The sequence below is a fragment of the Neopelma chrysocephalum genome, unplaced genomic scaffold (assembly GCF_003984885.1).
Source record: "Neopelma chrysocephalum unplaced genomic scaffold, ASM398488v2 Primary Assembly neopelma1_22b, whole genome shotgun sequence".
Taxonomy (NCBI): Eukaryota; Metazoa; Chordata; class Aves; order Passeriformes; family Pipridae; genus Neopelma; species Neopelma chrysocephalum.
Window position 1 is genome coordinate 18,893,266 of NW_020897690.1, and position 12,798 is coordinate 18,906,063.

General features: G+C 37.6%; 1 protein-coding gene across 12 annotated transcripts in view; it reads right to left on the reverse strand.

Moving 5' to 3' along the window:
* Positions 1 to 12,798, reverse strand: part of CTNND2 (catenin delta 2) — a 645,784-nt gene that overhangs the window by 254,087 nt on the left and 378,899 nt on the right. The window lies entirely within an intron of this gene.

Here is a 12,798-nt window from a genome sequence, read left to right on the forward strand (position 1 = left end):
AGGGTAGCAACAGCTCCACTTAATCACTTTAGTTTCCTTATCCAGCTGCCTGCATCTACACCAAAACCTCATTTCTTCCAAAGTAACTAGATATTTTGGTGAGATAGATATCATGATACCATCTCTTCTTAAACAGAGACCAAAAAAACTACCACTGCCTCTCAAAAAAAGGCAAAAAAACCTCCCCAACCTAGAAAAGCAAAAGTTATGCAACACAAGTATGCCCTCAACTAAACGGGTCCACAGAGGAAACAGGATTGGGGGAGGTAGGAGGGTTGGGGAGAAAAAAGGAGCAGCAGTCAGAACTAGTCTCATATGTAATGCCCAGATCTGAAGATCTAGAAATGAAATAAGCTGAAGTTGATAAATAGATGTAGTTTTACACCAAGGTTGATCTTTTAGTTGCTTCACTAAAGTGCAATGGAATGGTTGTGCCTTATCAACATCTAAAAATTTTTGCCCTCAACATCTAAAAAATTAAATTCCTAAGACTTTCTACAACTTAAATATCCTCTGAGGATGAATAAATTAAACATGCCTCCTGGAAAAACTTTAAGGATACACGGTTTTTTTTCTTATTCTACTATTAAAATATTTTATATTATAATATTTAAGAAAGAGACTTCTATATTTCCAGCTGTGATTAGTTTTGTCACTTCAATCCTTTTGCCACTTGGGTACTTTATCTCTGTGGTCTGTTACCGAGATTCCCAAGGAGAGTCATGGGGATGCCATACAAACATTACAGATTTTGAAGATAAGTATCAAGCAAGTACACAAAGAACACTTCACAAATGTTAGGTCCACACCACAAAGTGGTAGCACGTTACTTAAATGTTTACAAAAGCAATCAAAGTCACACCTATTACACCCCTTGCTGATAGTCCTGTGAGGCTGAAATCCACAATGTGGGTAATGTTCTAATGGCTTAGCTTGCACTGCTCAGACCATTGGCGTCGCCATTCCTGCTGAAAATCTCCGCCACAGTCATTGTGTTGGCAGTGGTTTTACTGCATAAACAGACACTAAATACTTTTAAAATGCAAAACACAGATATAAAATAAGGTGTGATAGCAACATAGGATAGAAATGAGAAAGATATACAGACACAACATTACTTAAACTTTATTACAAATTGTCTGGAGAAAAAGAACAATTTACTCCATTTCCTTCTTTCTAATCAGCTTGTGCCATATATGCGTATTCTTCTGAATTCTTCAATGTTTATGCATGTTTTCAGTGGAATGCCCTATTTGCATATTTTTCCCTTCAAACATTTTTCAGACTGACTTGCCCTTAGCACACTGCTGAAAGTAATTCTGTTGTTCCCCTTACTAGAAAGCCTGCCAAGAATCCCTAAGACATATTTTATCTATAACTACAGCAATTATCCAGAAAGTTGATATTGCTATTACAGAATTAAATTCTTCATGGTCTACATTTTCAAAATGTTCTTTAACCCTGCACCCTTGAGACTGATTCTCAGAATACTTGAACAGCTCCCATCAAATTCTAGTATCCTTCAGAGTGGCCTAAAAAACAGCCTGGTATGATCATGTCTAAATTTCAATGCATACTTAGTTCAGTCTGTATCCAGAGGGGAAAATATAGAAAAATTAAGGGCAATATTTCAGACATTGAACAACATCTGGATCAACAAACCAGACTTCCTACAGAGTAAAGAATTACACACCCATCTAAAAGTACTACAATTCTTCTGTCCACTTACAAATCAACAATGCTTTTTGGAACAATAGAGTTTTTTTTTCTTAATCCTGCTTCCTGTGAGCCGAAAGATTTTTCCCATTGAACTTAGTGGCAGTATAACTCAGATATTAACATGTTTTCAAACAGTGGTGGTAATTTTATGGTGAGGTGGGCTTAATTCAACCTCCTTCATACTCTACCAATAGTTCTGAATCTGCAAGTGCTCATACTAGTCTAACATTAAATTGAAGCTTAGTATTGGTTTATTATGCCAATATTAAAAAGAGGTTTATTTGCAAACTGCATGTATGATTAAGACCATAACACTACTGTACTAAGCAGCAAACCAGAGAAACTTCTTGATCAAACACATTACAGTTCAAGCAAACAAGACAAGGAAGATGTGACAAACATTAAAGAAAATATAACTTGCCCAAAAACAGTTAAGTGGCAACCTAAAAATAATGTGAAGCCATCTGAATAACAAGGTTATGGCTGAACATCCCTCCAAAAAGTTTCAAAGAGTTAAAACTCTATCAGGGAATAACTGCCACTATTCTTCTAACACTGCAAGAAAATGAAGATTTCAACAGGTAACTAAAATATTTTCATTTTAAATACAAACCCACTTCTAAATTTCAGAAATTTAGGCCATCAGAATGCGAGTACACTTTTTAAAGCATGCCTCAAACATGTTCAGTTTCAAGCAAAACTGATACTTTCCCCATGAGCAGTTTTAACACACTACTTACAAATTATCAGATATCAATACTAAAACACAAAATACTAACAACCTTTGAAGTTCTTAAATCTAGTTTAAAAAAACCAAACAGAAGACTTATAAAAAGACGTATCACCATTATAATTTTTAATGTTTCTATTAAGTTGGTATTTAAAAAAACTGGAATAGCAAGTTGGTTTTGGTTAAAATTTCTTCTCCGTTGCTCTTAAACCTTTTCCATATATTAATTTATTCAAGTCTCAACTGAGGAGCAAAAGGTTTTTATTGTGCATTTTCTTTAGATATTAAAATCAGCTAACCAATAGCTGTTATAACAACAGTTGTCTTTGTTGCCGGTGCTATATTGTATCCAGGAACGGTCACACAGGTAACTTATGGATTTCCGAAAACTGTATCCCACCTCAACCACACACACAGCCCTCCACCATATGCTGCTGTTTACAAGACACTGGAAAAACAGTTAAGATAATTGATCAAAATAAAGACCGTGAATTTAAAGAACTGACGTACTGAGAAGGAGGGAGGTATAACACGCCCCTGCCTGTATCTTGTGTTAGCAGCAAACAGCTACATCCTTTCCTATCTGGAGCTGCAAGCTGATCTGTATCATTGGCTTCAAAAAAACTTGCATTGATGCAGTCTAAAGATCACAGAGGTTGGAAAACAACAAGGTCAGAATGGAAAAGCAGCAATCAATATATTACTAGGAAGCAATAAAACGTCTATTTACAAGGCCCACGAGCCCTCTCATACTCAGGGAGGCCGAGAAGTGGTTTCTCTAAACCTAGAGGCACCATGAATGCATGGTTCACCCCAAATTGTGCTTGTCCAAACCCTGTTCTCAACCAGCTGCCTTCCCCTACACTGCACCTCTCTGGGTTGCTTGAAATCAAAGCAGCGACGCCACACACATTTCTCCTACATATTCTGAAAATGGATTTGTCCCCACTCCCTGGCCAACCTGCCCTAACAGCAATGCTATTTTTCCCTTGGAGAAGTATAAGACATCAAGCTCATTCACAGACAAGTCTACTTTCAAGTTCAAAGACAACTCATTATTAAATTTTCGGTCCCACAAGTTGTTAACTACAGATGATGTACTAGCATCAGAGTAGACCCAGAACTTTTATGATCATGGTTGTGAAGAAGTGAGGGTTTTTTCTCCCTTCTAGATTAATAAAAAACCAAGCAAACAAATCCAAAACCATTGAGAAGATCTAAACTGTTATACAGAGGTTCAAGAAACCAGCTGATAATTAATTCCTCCAATAGTCCAATCTTGTTTGACAAAACACTGAGAAATTATTTGATTGCAATCCTGGAGATGCATCACACCAGAAGGTATAGAGAAGACTATAACGCTATAAAACAGCTGCCAGTCATCACAATTAAAAAAAAAAAAAAAAGAACACAGAAAGTCTTCTCTGTGTTCTGAAGTCTCCAAGACTGAAACCTGAAAGATGAAATGTCTCTTCAGCATCTCTGTGGAGCTTGTAAAAGTACTCTGTGGTCAGGTTTCAGCAGGGATATTATGTGAGCCCCCAGCCAGGTGAATTGGATTAGGGCAACGATGATAACCTAGAACTGGCCAGACAAAAAATACACTTTCCTACATGCAGTGCTATTTGCTCCCTTCTTACATTCAGGAGTTGCAACAGAAAGAACCCATGAAGAGTGCAGTCCTACCTAATTGGATCAGTAAATCACATCTCCATGTTTTACACTTAAAACCCATCACCCTGCTAGCTAGTTTCCACATTATTCAGATAATACCTTCCTCAGCAGTATAGTGAAACGGTTGTTTCCTAGGAAAATGTTCCTTTTTGATGAATCTCACTTTCCAAAGGAACATAAATACCGTAATTAGACAGGTGTAACATAAGAGAAATACATAAAATAATCCCTAATTGCTCTTCAGAGCTTGTGCAGGTTGTCAAGAAAATAAATACAACAGACACATTTGAATGACACTGCTAATCTGACAGTTTAGGTCAATGAAGTAGACCACTCTATTAGCAGCATTTGTCATTTTGAGGAACTAAAGACATTAAAACTACTAGAATGGATTCACAGGCATTTACATATGCTTTAATAAAGCCTGAAGAGTTTTTACTTTTGCTCTTTGTGAAAGCCTTTACAACAAGTCAGCCTGCCCTGTAGCAGCCCTAAGAAGAAGCCCTACATGATATTCTCTAAACATCTCTAATAGCAGGAGCATACGGTACTGCCCTCCTGTCCAGGATTGAAGAGCTCATTGGAAGCATGAAATATGCAAGTGATCATCTTAACATTAAGAAAAATATTCAGATAAACCATTCAGCCCTAATTTAAAAACCCTCCATCACAAAAATCAAGAGTCCTGCTAAGCATTTTCTTTATGTCTATGGTAGAGGAATATCATTAATGATACATGAGCTGAAGATGAAGCTCAACAACCGTTCTATGACCACTTATCAGTAATGTCTTTATACAATTTTACTTACCTTTGTTGCAACAAAGGACCTTTCAACACACAATAGATCTCTGGCTATTTGAGGTTCTAAGTATCAAAATCAGACTCTGAACACACTACAACACTTTGCACTCAGAAGATGCAACTTCCTAACAAAGAGGATTGACGATCCACAACTGACTGCATCACATTTTAATTTTAAATATAATGACAACTTTGCTTAGATCACAAGTTTAAAAAAAAAACAAAAACACAACAAAAAAACAAGCAAAAAAACCAAACCCAGACAATGGTAAAACTGCAATAAGCCCATCATTGAGATAAGGTACTGCAAGCACAGAAGCTAAAAGGGAATCACAGCAGTTTTGTGGCTTTGGTATGTTGCATGGTTTTTGGAGGACTGAAAGAACTTTTTGATTCAAATAGTACATCAGGGCTGAAAACCCTATTTGACGTAAGTTTCTCTTAGATGCTTGCCCCGAAATGCTACTGTCCTTATTAAATAAATAAATACAGTAGATCAGGTCATAGATTCACTGTAATTCTGAAAAAGCAACATGTGAGAAAGAGGATATGAATAGTAGGATTTTTACTCTGAACTCATATGTAGTGAAACCTGTTCTACAGACACTAACCTCTTTTAATTTACATAGTAAAGGAGTTGACATGAACACAAGTGCAAAATTAGAAGTGAACGGGGGGGAGAAGGAGAGTCAAGCATTCACAGCTCGAGGTTTGATACTTTTTTTAATGCCAGAAATTTATGCAGAAACATCTCCAAAATGCCTGTCTGAATACATGCATCTTCTACTCACAACACTGGAAAAAGAAAGTATGATCTACAACAAATATTACTATAAATAAAACTAATAAAACTTAGGCAATGGGAATATAACAGCACTGTGTGATGAAATTTATTGTAGCAAAGAGAAGCAAACACTTCTAACCCAAGTACAGAAAGTGAATACAAATTGTTAAGACATGACAGATGGTTAAATTAACCAGTAAGACATGACAGGCCATATGGCAGTACCAGCTAATGCACACCTTGGGTACGTCAGCTTGTGCCCCTGGCATACCAAAGATCTGCATTCACTAGAACCAGAACGCAGTCTGTAGTGAATTCTTTTCAAACAGGTTTAGATTTTTTTAAACACAGAATTCTCACCTGTTTAGATTTTTACATACAAAGAAACAAAACGTATCAATTTTTTCTTTCCCCAAATATTGAAATTAAAAACTAACTAATGAAAGTTCAAAATTAAAATTAATTTCTCCCTTTACATTCTTTTTCCATTTTCACTACACTATCCTCTCTGTGTCTTGGGATTATTTGTACAAATACAGAAGGAAATAATGCCATCTCTAAATTGACTAATTACACATGATGTCTTTCAACTTATGTTCAACTCTGGATGTCTGAAAAAAACGCATGGATACGCCACTTTGGCATCCTTGGTCCACATCATAGGAGATCACCACAAAATAAGTATGTGCTGCAACATTCAAGCCCCCAGAAGTGAAGGAAAATGCTTGCCACACCTGTCAGTATCTTAGACTGCTTTTTTCCTCAGGTTTTCTACTTAAAAGATTAAAGTGTAATACGATGCATGGTCTGGAATGTTTCTTGCAAACTATCACTGCACTGTCAAACCTATTAGAAGTGTCACCGTCAGGATACTTCCACGTTCAGCTCACACTGTGGAATTTCCCAGACATAATTTGTCCATTAACCAGATTAAGTATCTTAGGAAAGTCTCCTCAAAACAGATTGGCTTTGGCTGCTTAAGGGACACCGCAAAACCAATGTCTGACCTAGGGCTAGTACTTTTCACATCAGTGCTAAAAATAAAGAAAGGAAAAAAAGGATTATGTCTTTTTAAGTGTAATAAACAGGTCCAAAATAAACTTTAAAAATAATTTGACAAAGCTTACTATGTCTTAAAAGAAGTGTCTGCATAATTTTTATCCCATTTAAACTTGTTTTAAATCAAATATTGAAATAATTACAATCCTAAGCATATTTAAAAGAGAAATAAAACTAAAAATATTTCCTTGTACTGTCCATAATTTTAGCCATGCAATATGACTTTACTGCAAAGTACTATATCAGGTATTAAAATTCTAAAATCTAGGGAAAACAGAAAACCCACACCATACATTTGTGCTTCCTACCAAGCATTTTCTTCTTTCTGCTACTGTTCTCATTCTGTTGAAAAGCATTCACCTGCTTAAAACATTTTATCAAAACTAAATTGTTAGTGGAAGAAGAGAAGTGTGACTGGGAGCAAAGAGATAAGAGGCAAAGATAGCCAGGAAGAAACAGCAGATTAAATGTGACAGACAAGTTCAGGGAGATAATTCCCATTTCATTTCTCATCTAGGGAACTGTCACTGAAGAAAAAACGAAAAACAAAAACTCCCCCAACCAACTACTACCACACAGCAACAACAACTTGCCTTCAGCAAGGAAGGAACTGATAGATTTATTTTTTTTAAAACTAATAATGGAATGTTCACATTGGATGTTGCTTTAGTTTTGAGTTTGGTTTTGGTTGGTTTTTTTTTCCACTCCTGTCTCTTAAGCTCTGCCTCTTCCATGGCCCACAACCCTGCCAATTTTACAAAAATGGAAAAGAAGTCCTGTGCATGAATGGAAACAGATACTGCTATCTGGTGATACAAATCACTGTTCCTAACTTTCCTGCTCACTAAGCACTTTGACTGAGGGCTGAGTGCCTCAGCAACAGGATGATGTTACTAAGCAACACCGCCAAGCAGCCGCGCATAAGCTGTTTGGATAGTTCACCACAGGTTCACGACAATTGAAAACAATATCAAACCTTTGTAGCAGAAGAGAACTTTGAAGTTTCGCTAAACATCTTGATCTTAGAAAAGATAAAAGTCTATTATTTCACATTTTGAACTGTAAAATCTTGTGTTAGACCATGGGCTCTATGCTAATAATGCAGGTGCAATAGATTCAACTCAGCAAGTAAAGGAAAGGAATACTAGTGTATTTGGTGAGATGTGCCCCAAAAGCAAATATCCAGGAAAAAAATCCCTCTACAGGATATTCTGTGAAACCCTACAGTGAATGCTTCTCTGACAAGAATTGTAAATCAAAGGGAAGAGCAGTGCATCCTTTATTCCCAAAGCAAGGTCTTCCTTGCTCCCCCGAGGCACAAGGCTGTACCACAAGGCAAACTTGGGGACCCAGTTTCTGCTTCTTAAGCAGCAGGGTAGGGTAAACATCCAAAACCCCATACATCTTTGTAGGGCTAGCGACCACTTCCAGCAGCATGCGCAATTTGCTAAAAAGTGCTGCTGCCTCCAGCAAAACAAATCAAGCACTATTGCACTAATAGCTGTCAGTGAAAACTTAACTTCCTGATCATGTTTAACATTGTGGAAAACCACAGCATCTAAAAAAACAGCAACTCTCAACCCTTCCCCCAAACTGAATATCAGCTCAGTCAACCTTAAATGGAGCAAGTTCTCACAGCAGCTCTGGTGCAGGGGGAAGGGGAAAGTCTTTCCACATCAGCTCCTCCCTGCAGACAGAACAGAAAAGAATATCGAGAGCTTAAATTCAACTGGAAGTGAAAGTCTCGAGATTTTCAGAGAATTTGACAAGGAAGGTGCTTTGTGGAACACTGGTTCCCAAAGGGACAAAAAGTCACTGTGCAACACTGTGGAAAAGGTAACACCAGAAAGCAAAACTCAGTTGGGTAATGAAAACCACCTCAACTGGTTTTTGCTGGAAAATCTGAATTTTTTATCTAATTGTACTGTCATTCCTGGCAGTACACAGTTCCAACAGGCAGTTTCTTGTTAACAGGGAAGAGGCAAACAGATAGTTCCAATGAATCCTGACCATACATGCACCTTTTATAAAGTATTAACTTATCATGAATATTGTTCATACTTCTTTTGCAAACCTATGTTCCAGTCTGATAGATACAGCTGAAATCCAAGATATCACACCTGGGGTTTGCTCACAGAAGAGTGTTTGCAACCTATCTTTTGTAATTCCTTTTACTACAAGACTGCATATTATTAGACGTGTGAACAATATTAACTTTTGGAAATTTTATTGGTAACACTTCGTACTCAAACTTGCCTTTCACTAAGAGAATAGAGAAAAGCATCAGGTAGTATTTGTTCTTTTATGTAAAGTTATCTTTGATAGAACATTAAACACTTTCTCCTCCCAGCATCTGTCTCCTCACCAGTGAAAGTTTGCTTGCAGTTCCCAGTTCCTAGAATTCACCAAGACATGAGATATAAGTCTGTGACATTCCAGGAGAAAAAAAATGGAGTTCATTATCTTTGTATTTTTCTCAATGCCACATTCAAGAAAGGGAAGATATCTCTGGATATTCTGTAAGACACTGTCTTACTTATCAAGTTTTCATTATCCATTTGAGACTCATTGCATTTAAAATATGAGAGTTAAAACACATAGCTTTTATTAAATGTATACATAATCAATTTCAATATAATCTAACTAAAGAATTTACTTATGCCTGTAAAAAAGTTTAGACCAGCAATCATCCACTCTTCCAATTATGCCCAATAGATTATCATACCATTATTCAAGCTGGTTTTAGGTTGTTTCCATTATGTACACATTGAGACCTCTGTTAAAACACTTAAAATAATCTCCTATTATTCAAATCATTATCATCTAAAGCAATTCTAACAGGCTTGCTCTAAATAAAAGAACTGCTGAGTGAAGAGACAAAGAAAAGGAACACTGTTACCACCATGACATGAGTAGCTTAAGGACTTAGGCAAATTTTATGCTGTAATAATCACTGTATCCCATAAAATAAAGGCTTCTCTTTAAATTCATTATGCTTACTAATAAAGCAATCATAAAATAGCATGCATTTAGTATCTGACTCCCAAATTTCTAATATCTCACCCAAATCCTTCCACAATAAGCAGCAAGCAAAGGAAGACATGGATGGCTACAGGTTTGTTTTTTTTTTAAGCAGGAACTTAAAGAAAAAAAAGAGAGACAAGAGAAGAAAAGAAACAAAACCAGCAAAACAGACTTTGCAATATGCTGTTAAATCTCACAGATTCAGATAAACCCTGAAAAGCATGGCAAGGAAAGGACTGCAAACTGAAAGACTCCTGTCACTCAAGGAGAGAGTCCATGCTAAAACAAAATGGCCATGACAAATGCTGCAGGAGACAAATGGTGAATGAAAGTCAGTGGCAAAAGGAAACCAGATCTAAGATAAGGAACATTAGAAATGTGTTCACAGCAGTTTGCAATAAACCACTGGAAGTGTTCAGCTTCCAGATGGACTTTAAAAGTAATTTCAATTAGAAAGATGAGATGCATGTTAGTCCAAAGGTGGCAAGCACTTGAGGCATTCTGAACTGTCACTTAGTTCCTAGTTATTCCTAAATGCAAATTGACACAATTTGCATGCCAAATGGATGCCTCACCTGTGAAGCCAACAATTCCATGACCATATGGCTGGCTGAAGACACGTGCATCAAGTTTTGCCCCATTTTACAAAAGCAGTCCAAAATCTGCTGCAGACTGAAAAAAGCAGTGACATAACAACTTTGATAAACTTCAGAGAAAAAAAGATTTTCAGCTAAGATGGTTAATTCTTGAACTCCTGGACTCACAGGATAGGATCTTAAGCTAGGCAGGACACAAATTAGATCACTTTGGAAGAGACTGCTCTGTTACATTCAGCATTAGCTTCATTCTTGCCAAACGCAGCTCAAGATGCAACACAGACAAGGATGACATGAGCTAGACAGAAACTTCAGATTGGAAGAAATGCAAAATTTCAATGAATAAACCTTGAAAACTTTGAAGCTTGCTCAGAGACCAGACAAAGTGCAATTGTGGCTCAAGGGTCATTGTATTCAGTAGGGTTACCGGTTTCAAATCTTTTGAGGGAAAACAGAGGAGCACTAGCTCACAAAGATCCTGCAGTCAAACACATAATGGTTGGTTAGTGAAAGCCCTAAAAGCAAAGACTGCTGGTGAAAAAAAGCCGCTCAGAAGACACCTTTTGCTCACACTCCCTCCCGCCTTGGTCAAAGATGACTCATAGAAATATAAAAAGGTGTGGATTGGAAGGAACCTTAAGGATCATCTAGTTCCAATCCCCCCACCATGGGCAGGGATGTGCTACCCTAAAGCCTGCCAGGGGCTCAAATAATCTTGTCTTTTAAGAAAGACTGGCAAATCCTTCATCAAATTATTTATTCCTATCAGGATTCAGCAGTCTTAGTGCATAACCTCTGTTTACTAAGAGCAGCTATGCAACCTAGCAGCCTTTCCTCTGTTAAGAAAAGACAGAAACATAGTAAGTCAGGTCTATGTACAACAAGCTTCTTTATTGCTTGATCATTCACACAGGACAGTTCAGAAGAGAAGGCAGCTGGAAAGACTCTCTTTCCTACACAGGGTCACAGTTGTATATAGTTCACCATACAGGACAAAGTCCTAACTCTATATAACACTCCCAGTTTTGCTTGTTATGTCATTAGGCCATGAAATATTCTCTTATGTTCCCAATACAGGTGGCTGAGATGTGCTGTACTCAAGCAGGTCACCCGGGTCTTTTCCTACTCTTGTTTGAAGCCAAAGATACTGAATATGTAACTAGCTATTAGGTGCATTATTACCTTGGCTCCAATTCTATTCTTTCCCTCCAATCTGTAAAACTCTTTCTACGCAGGATTTATCTTCCTCTCTTCGCAAAATGCCTCCTAATATTCTACTATCAAGAAGTTTCCTTGGCTTATTTCAGTGTTTTGTGTTAAGATAATAAAATGAAAAAGTATTTTTCAAGTGGCCAAAAGAGTCCTCCTTGTGGGACTTTCTTAGTAGCACCCTTCCTTTCCATTACTTCCATCCTCAAAATGGCAAACTGACAATGCTCCTTTACCCAGTTCCCTGCCTAACTACCATCTTGAAAGAATATCCATCTTCTCCAGCTTAACTAAACATTTCCCAAGCGGCATTACAGAAAATGCGTGCTCAAAGCACAGGAAATAGAAAGACGTCAGATATAATCTAAGTCAGTAAGCAGGTTATTCCAGTATAATCTGTTTTTGGAGAACTCATGTTGCAAATTATCCCATTAACCATTTACTACTTTCATATTTTATATTATCCTTTCTATGAGTTTTTGTTGTAATGTCCAAAAAGCACTGTTATTAGCTGGTCTCAATTTTTCATTTACTCAGTTCTCCCTTTCTTCAGGGCATATTAGCCTTAAACATGCAAAGGGCTGTCATCTGTCTCCCTCCACCTTCTTCCTCACCCCCCTCCTCCCCCCCATATCTGAAAGAGTCCAACTCAGCCTCCTTTGCAAACCATGCTCCCAGGACTTTAAAGAGCCCATGACACCTTCTGGTGAACAAATGTGAACACGACTGTATCCCTGCTGAACCAGGATGCTCAGGGAAGTTGCGAGTTGGGGAAAGACCCCATGGAGAGGTGTCACTTTGCTCTCCAGTCACAGGAAATCTCCCCCAATATCAGAGGGTCACAGCTCCTTCTCCACCCTTCCTTTCCTCACAGGCAACACTCATGTGACCCAGTGACAGCTTTTGTTCTATGATCAAAAGGTTTTACTGCCTGAGAGTAGCAGAGGTGGCTAGTTGATAAAAGGGATGGTTTGCACCTGGGGTGGACAGGGAGGGTAAGAGAAGATATAGACATACACTATAGAGGAAGTAAAGATAGAAAAACAACGGCAAAAATTTCCTCAGTAAGGGGAGGGTTGCCCAACTACTTGTATTCAAACTAATATACCACTTTTCTATTACAGAATCATAGATGATTTAGATTGAGAGAGACCTTAAAGATCATTTAGTTTCAACCCCCTGCCATGGGCAGGGACACTAT